Source organism: Cicer arietinum, chromosome 4, assembly GCF_000331145.2.
Source record: "Cicer arietinum cultivar CDC Frontier isolate Library 1 chromosome 4, Cicar.CDCFrontier_v2.0, whole genome shotgun sequence".
NCBI lineage: Eukaryota > Viridiplantae > Streptophyta > Magnoliopsida > Fabales > Fabaceae > Cicer > Cicer arietinum.
Genome location: NC_021163.2, coordinates 22,091,784 through 22,103,754, shown reverse-complemented (window position 1 = coordinate 22,103,754; position 11,971 = coordinate 22,091,784). Strand labels below are relative to the sequence as shown.

The window sequence follows — 11,971 nt, the reverse complement described above, 5'->3', positions numbered from 1 at the left end:
AACCCCAAATGCTAACTCCTGCTGCACCTACTAAGAGTAGACCAAACTCCTGATATTAGAAAAGCCATTTGGCCAGTTGTTGGACCTTTGCATGTGAGGCTTTCCTTTCCACAGTGTGGGGGATGAAAATTCTTGAATACTGTTGTTAGTTGTGTTGCAAGCAATCCTTGTTTGGATGCGGGGAACAAGAATTAAAATTGAATATGAAATACAGACTCCATATACGACACAAAAACACAAAAGTGTAGTGATTCATAGAACTTTGTTGAATAGTGTCTATTAAGCTAATATTGTCATTTGCAAGCAATCCCTATTAGATGCATGAAAATAGAATTAAAAATGTAGTGATTCATAGAAAATTTAGCACAATTTATTGATTTTTTTTCTTTGCGTGAAATGAATTATTTATCTATTAAATTAATACCAGAAAGGAAGTGATAGTGCATAATGCTAATGTGTTGTAGCGACCAAAAAATGTATCATAAAAGAAAGCACCAAGTAAAGTAGCAAGGTTGGTGTTGCCATTGAATATGTTGATGATATTTGCAGCTGTGATGTTGTTCAGGTTGAATACGTAAGATTGACCAACAAGTTTACTGATGTTCCAATTGCTCCCAATTTCTTAAAAGTTTCATTTCCTGGTGAAAAGTTTCAACCATGAGAGAGATAGAGATAAAGAGAGAGAGAGAGAGAGAGTGAATGAATGTAGATGCTTATCCAGTCCTCCTTACCTATGATGAAGAGCATGACCTTCCAACTTTCTTTTTGGGTTCTAGAGATCCTTTTGGAAACCACTGAATTGTTGGGTACCATGAGACTCCATATTTGCTGCACAAACTCTTATGCTCATCACAGCCTATCTATAGCAGGTTAATAAGTAAGCTTCATCATATGTTCACATCACTGAGCTAATTGAATCATCAACGAGAAAGGCGAAATAGAAACCATAAAGTTTAAGCTCAAAGATAATGAGGAAAATTTGCAAAAAGTATATCTTTCAAAGGATGAACCATCTCTCTCGCCTCCCCCTCTACTTTAAAATTACAATCATATAAATGTATATGAGGAATGCAGAAGGAGATATCATTTTTATGATGTAAAGAGTTCAACGATGGAGAAAAAGAATCCCCAAGTGATTACATGGTAAATGTCAAAGTATCATTTGCAGCTTAAATTTCTGTTATGAAGACAAGCACACAACACCAACATGCTTCACAATAAAAGAAAGATTGCCATTAAAATACACAGACAATCATAAATTTTCATAAAGCTTAAAAAGGAGTGCAAAGCATTCTCCCAAGGTAACTGATAAACTACAAACAATAATCAAAGGTATGAATGTAGAGAAAAACCAGGGGACAAACCTTGCTAATTAAAACAGATTTGGCCTTCTTGAAGCTGTTACCCAGCTTTTCATATTATATTTTATTATATTCATTTTTCATCAAATGAACACAATTAACTCAAGTGAAGAGGCTCTTGCAGATTCTACTCTTTCACACCTTAACACAAACGACTTACATGAAAGTTCTGATAAAGGGATATCAGTAGGAAATGATTCAGTTGAGCTATCTAGTGGACATGCAAATTTCTCAGATGAGATACAACAGAATGACCCTAAAACCGGATGAATGGAGTTTAATTGTGAAGTGATGATTTTTTACGGCTTAGGACTTGTGAAGTGATGAATGGGAAAATTAACAAACGTATACGTCAACATAATGTCAGGTATCTAGGAAAAAGTCTTAGAGCCAACAAAAGGTGTTAGAAGAGTTCAGAAACATAGATTTGATGATAAAAGCATGTCAGGAACTTACAATGATGTAGCAAAGCTGATAGAAAATTAGATTTGATCAAGTGACATTCACTTACAATGCAAAACACTAAATAGAACCACTTGAACTGCCATTATGGTCACGAAGCAAAGGACAATGAGGGTTCTTCTTTGTTAACAAAGAGTTGCATTCTAAAACAAGTAGATGTAGCAAAAATTCAAGGATAAGAAACACAGTGAAATAACAAATGCATCTATTTTATATCAAGTTTTTTTAAATGCATCTAATATCAAGTAAATTACAACTTATTTATATTTCTTTGTTCTAAGCAAACTCAAAAAAGTCAACCTTTAGTGTTTGCTAGAAAACCCCATATATCTTGTTCAATAAATCAACCAATATCGGAAACATAAAATATATTTTCAGAATGTGAAAATTAAATGGAAACTAAAATCAAACACCTTATATGCAACAAAAAAATCTCCATAACATGCATTAGAACAAAACAGTATCTTATAAATCTAATTTTCTATCAGCACTAACATCTATCCATTCATTCTACAATTGTAACAAAAGAGATAGATATTAATCGAGTTGATAACAATGACATAATAAAGTAAGTAATAAACAATTCCGATGATGAAAAAATTGAGACATGAATTGAAATTCGGAGGCGAACATTTTGACAAACGGAGAGGAAATACATGGAAATAGGTTGGAATCTTCGCAGAAGGGCTAAACGAGTTTCACATAATACTCAACATAAAAATTGGAATAAACCTAGAACCATAGGATTCATCTAATACTCTCATTCAAGCTGCAAATACAAGTAAAAATTAGTAAACCACATGAAATTTGTAAGGCACAAATTATATTGAGGAAAGAAGAACTGCGAAATGACGTTTACTGAGACCTTAAATATTGCGAGATGGAGACGTCGAATCGAGACTCATACACGAGAAATATGAACGGCACCTAAGGTCGAGAACATCGCGAAGCTCATACGCGAGAGTTGCGAAGTCGGCGAAGTTGAGATGCAATGGCAACGTGAGAGTGCGTCAGTTGAGGTTTGGTGGCGGCAAGATTGAAAATATAAGGTTCTACAATGAAGTTTGGTGGCTATGACTGACTAGATTCTTTTTTCCATTTTTTTATTATTTTACTTTTCATCTATTTTAAAAAATTGAACTATTTTAATGGGAACTAGAAAAATCTCAATTTTATTCAACTTTTATACAATTAAATACAGTCACTTTAATTTCTAATTTTCGGAGATTTCTATAATACATTCAAAAATTAAAATTTTAAGATTATTAAATTAAATTATTAATAATTGAATAATATGTCATTTATAATTAAGTTTAATCATATTTTAAATTTATTATTATTAAATTTTTGAGTTTTATCTTTAAAATTATTTTTAAATAAATTTTTTTGTTATGATTTTAATTAAAATTTTAATTTTAATTATGAAAAATAATTTATTAAATTATTTGAGTTAAAATTAAATAGATAAATATATCAAAATCGTCTTCAAACCGTCCATGCCTCCGAATTTTAATTTCAGAGAAAATCCACATCCATATCCAATTAAAGCGGGGTACATGGATTATAGTGCCATCACTAACTATGAAACTTGTGTTACATTTTTAATTTATTCATATAACAATTCTACTTTATATAAAAATAATGTTGGTTATTGGGATCCCTTCCTATGTGGAGAAAGATTCAAATACTGTAGACCATGTGTCTCACTTATTTATGGAGAGTGGTCTAATTAGGATTATAAGAGAGACTATTTTGATAGGAAAGACAACCACCAAAACAGAAAAGTGAAGAGTAACCATATTCTCGATTTTGTTAAATCAGTATCAGGAAAACATCAATTGCACATTCGTTAATCGTTGGATCGGTCTGATGTTTGGGCAGCAGGTTCGCAATATTCAGGTCTTTATTTTCAACGGTCGGATCGGCGAAACGACGCCTGGATGAGGAGAAATCGTGTTTGCACAACAACAGGTTTTTTTTGTGTTTTTCTTCTTCTTGCTTTTCATTTGTAGACTTTAGTGCTTTGTTATTTTGGCTGATTGTAGGCACAATTTATTCATCATTTTGAGACTGTATAGTGGAGCTATTTCTTTGTTATGGACGACCGATAGTTTTTACCTTTGCATTATGGGTTTTTCACGTTAAAATATCGGAGTTCATTGCGCTATTTTATTTTGATTCATTTTCTGTCATATATTTATTATTGCTCCTCACAGATTCTTGCAATTTGGGGGAATTTCATATCGCTGTGTATTACTTGTTATTGTGTTTATTCCCCATCAGAGTGGTATCAAAGCTCTTGGTTGAAGGGCTATTTGACTTGCTTGAAGGATGGATGCAAATATGAATATAAAGATGGTATGCTTAAATGGTACTAATTACCATTTGTGGAAAGACAAGATTAAAGATTTTTTATTTGTGAAGAAAATACATTTCCTATATTTTCTAAAAAGTCGGTTGATAAATCTACAGAAGAATGGGATTTTGAACATCAACAGGTATGTGGTTTTGTTAGGCAATATGTAGAAGATAATGTTTATAATCATATTGCTAATGAGACAAATGCAAAAAACTATGTGGGATAAGATAGAGACTTTGTTTGCCTATAAACCAGAGAATAATAGTTTGTGGCGGTGGTTAATAGTTTATTGAGATAGTGAAATGAGCATATGTTTAAGAATATAACATCATTGTTCCTTCAAGTTGATTGATATAGATTGTAAGCATGAAGTGACTTCATCGTTATACTGTAGATGAGATGAGATGAGACAACGAGTACTCTAAAAGTGTATGATACTAACTATCTTAGTTTTCTTAGCATAATCCAATTGTTGGTTGTGTGCAGCTAAACTTCAATGGATCAGTCACAAATGATGGTTCCAAAGTGACTTGTGGACGAATAGTTTGCGATATCAAAAAAATATTATTGTTTGATTTTTCTTATGACCTTGGAAAATATAGTATCACAATAGAGGAGTTTATATGTTATTTGAAGCGTTCAGATTGTTGTTATTCACAACATCATTAGAATTGATATCATTAGAATTGAATTAGGTGTATATAAATTTTCTGGTTTTTAGAGACTTCGTGGATTATTTTTCTGATTTAAGATAATGTATGAAAAAGATAAATGACAGAAAAATAAAGAACACATCAGTTTATCCTGGTTCCCTTTATAACAAAAGGTACATCATGTCCTCTTGCACACCACAAGAGATTTTCCACTATTGTTAGAATAAGTACAAGTCCCACCCTAGGACCACTGCTACAAACTTCTAATACACTACCTAAGATAGCACACCACTATCTTAGTTAGCAACACTTGAAGGAAGTACACCACTTTCCTCAATTTACAACACTTGAAGAAAGTACACCACTTTCCTCAATTTACAACACTTGAATGGTTTAGCAATACTGATTTTGATTGAGATTAATGTGATATAACAGTTGATGTACAATGATAACAATCCAATATAATTTCAAGTACACTAGAGAACTTTCCTCAAGATATGACAATGTAAAATATGTACTTGAAATATAAAAGTGAAACTTTGAATAAATCATAACATTTCAGAAAGTTTGTTCATGGTTTGGTAGTAGGATTGATGAAAAGAGTTGGAAAAAGTGTTAATTGTTAAGTTTGAAGCTATGATGTATTTATACTCCTTAGACATCACTTTAGATCAATGGCCATCGTTCCTAGAGGTTTGATGAAGAAATGCAATGATCCGGAACCATTTTAGAATTGAAAAATTGCATGGTTTCCAGTTGTATTCGACTACAACAAGAGGGTAGTCGAATACACCTCTTGTAACGTTCAGTTTTATTCAAATTTTACAGCTTGTATTCAAATACGAAAACCTTGTAGTCGAATACGGATCAGTGAATTTTGCCACTGATTTGGTTTTGTATTCGGCTTTACCATGTTGTAGTTGAATACCAATGTGTAGTTTTAGCTACTGACGTAACACTCGCAGTCGAATACATTGTCTCGTGTTTGAGTATAGATGTACAGTTTTAGCTACTGACTTAGCACTCATATTCGATTACACCATCTCGTAGTCGAATACATATGTTCAGTTTTAGCTACAATCTTGTCTGTATTCGGCTACAACATGTTGTATTTGAATACAACATTGTATTTTGCCTAAAATATCATTTTCAAACATTATTTATATATTTTGACACTTTGAAAATCCTTTTGATGCATATGCTAAAATGAAAGGTTCTCATGTGCATTTGAAATATAAGCATATTAGATTGTATCATGTACCTTTACATTATATCTTCTAATTTATGTGAGCATGATTGACTTTGATTATTTAACTTCTTTTTGAGCTTTGTAACTTTGATCACATTCCTTGGTCTTTGTCTTCATCAAAAACATGTATTTTACATTCTCCCCCTTTTTGATCATGACAAAGCTTTTTGTTTGGAGAGACTTTAACATGTTTGAAAGTTTCAAAATTTCTCCCTCGGAATTCATGCGTACTCCCTCGTTGATCTTGAGTTCATGCCATGATATTGTAAAAATATTGAAGACCTATAAAAGGTTTTAGCAACAACAATATACCAAATTTTCTTCCCCTTTTGACATGATCAAAAAGAAGGAAAAATAGAAAATATAATTCAAGCATACAAATACTAATATAGTGAAGCATCACATAATTAAAACGGAATCATGTTCAACTTAGTACATCACAAAAGAAAGATATAGTCAAGAAGTTTTAACGATAACAACATAAAACATTACACAAACAAACTACAACAGATACATTCCTAGTATCGATCTACATGTTATCATCCGGTGGGAGGTGAAGGTGATCGATTTTGACGGATAACCCATTGAGTTCATGCAATAAAATGTCATGGTTGTGGGCAATAGCGATGTCCATTGTTTGAAAGCGTGTGTTGATGGAGGTGTCCATGTTATGAAATTGGGTAGTGATGAATGTTTGCAAAGAGTCTAGTTTGTCCATGATCATGCGATTAGAAACATGATCATCATCAGATGTTGTTGCTTCTACATCTTCTTCCTCTTGGGCAGCAGTAGAGGATTGGCCAATATCACCTTTATGAACATATGCTTGAAGCTGTTCATTCCATATGATTTTCATACTTGGAAGCACACTTAAATCAAGTAGACTGTCCTTGGATGGTTTATATATGACTTTGTCGGAATAGTCCACTTTAAAGTGATCCAAAATTCTAGTGACTTCCTTAGCATAAGGTAAACCAATAGCATCCTTGAAAGCAAATAAGACGAAGCAGACAAAATATGACAGTTTAGTGAATATCCTTCAGACATGTAATACATAATCTGAAGTTCAAATTCAGATATCTGAGAGTAATTTCCAGCCTTAGGAACCCGAATATAACTCAGAAAGTAATGCAAGAGTCTATAGTCAATGGTTAGATTTCCAACTCCATACCGTTGCCGACCAAATTCTGAACCCGCTTGCGATCTTTTTCGTTCCAAGGTGTCCTTGTCAAACCGACACAACGAGACATAAGCATCATATTTTGTGATGTTTTCCCATTCACATAGATTTCCTGACGTAAATTTCTCACTCTCAAATGGAAGTTGCAAAATTTCACCAATAGATAGAGTTTCTAATTCAATGATTCTGCCTTTAACCTAAGAGATTAATTAAGACCCCTTTTTCTTGAGATTACTGTAAAATACCCTAACTAAGTTAGGATAAATAGGACCATTATAATCAATGAATTCCTCTAAATGTTGTGCCCTCAGTAACTCACGGAACTTAAAAGCATAAAAGGAATTAAGAGTACCATACTTAGGAATAATGAGCCTTTTGTGAGAGTAGTATGTGCGGAAACGATCGATTTCTTCTGGGGAGTGAAGGAAATGAGACAAATCGGCCACATTGTCGGTTCTAGCCCTCCTTTTTGAAGGACCCACTACAACATGCTTGGTTCTTGAGCCTCTTTTGCGACCATCCATGATGATAGTGAGATTTTCAGATTTGGGAAAAAAATTGGGTTTTTGGGTTTGAGAAATTTGATTTTGAGATGAACATTGTGAGTTAAGATTGATCTTAGATGTAATGTATGTTGATATAATAGTTGAGTAACTTGTTGCAAGTAAGAGAGGACAGGATTTTTGGAAGAGATGAAGATAAGGACGGTTGTATTCGAATACGGAAATGTAGAAAATGACCTAAAAAACATGAAACAACTTTAATATTGGGGAAAAACGCGAACCTGTATTCGACTACATATTGGTTGTATTTGAATACAGGTTTTTCTGAGAACGTGTATTCGACTACATATGAGGTGTATTTGAATACATGTTGTTTTGGGAACGTGTATTCGAATACGTATAATGTGTATTCGGCTACGATATCAGAAATTTTATTTTTAAATGAAATTTTCACTAAAAAGACAACATGTAAAACACATATTCATATTTACCAAAGACAATCTGTTGGAACCAAGTTGGTTTTACATTTAGAGTTTTGATGTTAACAAACGTATTTTTTGAAAACAATATATTTGACTTCAAAGAGTATGAAAAAAGATTCATGTAATTGAAGAAAATTTAAAATAAGATTTGATTCCAAATTATAATTGATGAAAATCTAAAATAAGATTTGATTCAAATTATAATTGACGAAAATTTAAAATAAGATTTGATTCAAAATTATAATTGATGAAAATCTAAAATAAGATTTAATTCAAATTTATAATTAAAAAAAATCTAAAATAAGATTTGATTCAAATTTATAATTGAAGATTAGACCAAGTTGAAAATAATATATGGTCAAGATTTGAAGAATATTTAGTCATCATTCAATGTAGATTTGAAGAATATTTGATCAATATTTAATGAAGATTTGATCAACATTTAATGATGATTTGAAGAATATTTGATCAACATTTAATGAAGATTTGAAGAATATTTGATAAACATTTAATGATCAACATTCATCAAACTAAATATACAAAAGAGCTTCTTAGAAAGTTTAAGATGCGTGATTGCAAACCTATGACTACACCAATGCACCGTACTTGTTCACTTGAAAAAATATAATTCAGGCGAAAAGAAAAAGCTTGTCCAAAAACCCTATAGAGGAATGATAGGATCTCGAATGTACCTTACTGTTTCCAGACCTGACATCATATTTATGTGCAAGATTTCAAGCTAACCCTAGTGAATCACATTGAACTGTTGTTAAGAGAATCCTCAAACACCTAAAAGATACTACGAACCTTACCGTGTTCTACAAGAAATATACTAAGTACAAACTTAGTGGATATTGTGATTCTGATTATGCTGGAGATAAACTTGATAGAAAGAGCACCAGTGGCAACTAAATATTTTTAGGTGACAACTTAATATCTTGGTCAAGTAAGAGACAAAACACAATTGCAATGTCAACATCAGAGGCTGGATACATTTCAGCAAATGGCTACAGTTCTCAACTACTTTGAATGAAACATCAACTTGAAGACAACAAAATCCTAGAATCCAACATTCTCATCTATTGCAACAACATTTATGACATTTGTTTAACCAAAAACCCTATTTACATTCTAGAGCTAAACACATAGAGATCAAACACCACTTTATTAGGGACTTTTTTCAAAAAGGGGTATTAAACATTCAGTTTGTAGATAATGAACACCAATGGGTTGACATTTTCACCAAACCGCTACCTGAAGAAAGGTTTGACTTCATCAAGAAAAACATAAATCTTACCTTCATATCTGACTAATGTTGTGATCACTTCAAAGTAGTTTAGTTTTACATTAGTTATTATATTTTGTTGTATTATGTTATATCTATTTTATTCCAAAAAAGAAAGAGACAACAAAAGAGAAAAAAGAAAAAAAACTGTATAAAGACAAAGTTTCACTTTCAAGTATTTTTATCTGACGAAAAAAAGGGGAGAAATATATTTGATAACAAGGGGGAGAAAATGATATTAAGACTTAGGAGGATACCTAAGTTAGGGGGATTCAAAGAAATATAAAGAAAAGTTGTTATAAAAAATACAAGTTTTGTCGTCATCAAGAAATGGGAGATTGTTGGAACCAAATTGATTTTATATTTAGAATTTTGATGTTAACAAACGTATTTTATGAAAATATATTTGACTTCAAAGAGTATGAAAGAAGATTCATTTAATTAAAGAAAATTTAAAATAAGATTTGATTCCAAATTATAATTGATGAAAATTTAAAATAAGATTTGATTCAAATTTATAATTGAAAAAAATCTAAAATAAGATTTGATTTAAAATTATAATTGATGAAAATCTAAAATAAGATTTGTTTCAAATTTTTAATTGAAGAAAATCTAAAATAAGATTTGATTCAAATCTGTAATTGATGAAAATCTAAAATAAGATTTGATCCATATTTATAATTGAAGAAAATCTTTGACCAAGTTGAAAAGAAGATATAGTCAAGATTTGAAGGATATTTGATCATAATTTAATGAAGATTTGAAGAATATTTGATCAACATTAATAATGATTTGAAGAATATTTGATCAACATTTAATGATGATTTGATGAGTATTTGATCAACATTTAATGGAGATTTGAAGAACATTTGAAGAATATTTATCAACATTTAATAAAGATTTGAAATATATTTGATCAACATTTAATGAAGATTTGAAGAATATTTGATCAACTTTTAATGAAGATTTGAAGAAGATTTGATCATAAATTGAAGAATAGTTTATTTGAAGAATTTATAAACTCAATCTAAACAAAATAGGAACATAATAAATCTAAAAAATTTACAAACCCAATCTAAACAAGATACACTTCAGAATTAACTAAGGACGAATTTGAAACCTAAAATTTAACTATAAATAGTTACTAAAGGCTGAAGCAGAAAAACATCGAAAATCAAAAAAGAGTAGAAGAACTCACAAGCTTAAAATTTTAAATTCATCTTGGATTTCAAAGAGAGAAATACTTGTTCAAGTTAGAAATATTTTCTGAGTGTTCTTTTCTTAGAGTGTGATAATAATAATAATAATAATAATTATTATTATTATTATTATTATTATTATTATTATTGTTATTATTATTATTGTTATTATTATTATTGTTATTATTATTATTATTATTATTATTATTATTATTATTATTATTATTATTATCACCTTTGTTATATACAACTACTCAAGTTTCAATATTTTGTATCCAACCTAATAGTGGTTTGGTTCCTTCTTTGATCCGCGTTTGTTATGTTGTTAGGAGAATACTTGGCTTGTAGGATTAAGGTGGTTAGTTCCTTCTTCCATCTAAGGCTGTTAGGAGAAGACTTGGCTTGTAGGGTCAATGTGGTTAGTTCCTCAAAAGTCTAATATTGTCAGGCTGTTTAGGAAGACAGGCTTGGAGGGTTAGCTGTTTTGTAATTCAACGTAATTGAATTAGTGGATTAAAGCATTTTGAATGAGGGGACTGAATGTAGTCAAGTTAGTGGTGAACCAAGATAAATTTATGTGTCAAATTTTTTATGATTTCGTTGTTTGCTATATGTGAATCAGATTGTTTCTTATCCAAGGAATTCATAAAAAACAACCAGTCGTCATCAAATTAGCAAAAAGTTATCAACTTTGTCAAACACAATTCAACACCCCTTCCCCTCCCCCTCTTCTCGTGTTTGCACTTTTAGGGACAAGGAGTCAAAGAAAAAATGCTTTTTCTTGTAGATTTGTATTCGTGTCTAAAAGAGTTGAAATAAGGTAAGGGATGAGAGAGTGTTTGACTTGATGAGTATAATATATTGTGAGAGGAATGGGCAAACCGTATTTCTCAATGATTCGTCTAGGACTCGATATATACAACAATAACCCTTTGATGGATAAATTAATTAATGTGAAAATATAAAAACTGTGAGATTAAAATGTACAATAGAAATATTTATAAGATTTTGATTGATAAAATTTGATTAAATGTGTGGGATTTGATACTACTGTAATATTGGATGTCAAATGAATTTGGTGCATATGTTTATGTATCATTCTCTCTCTATCTCTCTCTCTCTCTCTCTCTATCTCTCTATCTCTCTCTCTCTATCTCTCTATCTCTCTATCTCTCTCTATCTCTCTATCTCTCTATCTCTCTCTCTCTCTCTCTCTCTCTCTCTCTCTCTCTCTCTCT

At 31.1% G+C, this 11,971-nt stretch overlaps 1 long non-coding RNA gene across 1 annotated transcript; it reads right to left on the bottom strand.

Annotated features, from left to right (window-relative positions):
• Positions 1-250: 250 nt before the first annotated feature.
• LOC105851443 (uncharacterized) lies at positions 251-2,902 on the bottom strand. Its single transcript, XR_001143191.3, has 3 exons — positions 2,689-2,902; positions 732-860; positions 251-638 (listed from the first exon to the last, which is right to left on the bottom strand). It is a non-coding gene; the product is annotated as an uncharacterized lncRNA (long non-coding RNA).
• Positions 2,903-11,971: the final 9,069 nt, after the last annotated feature.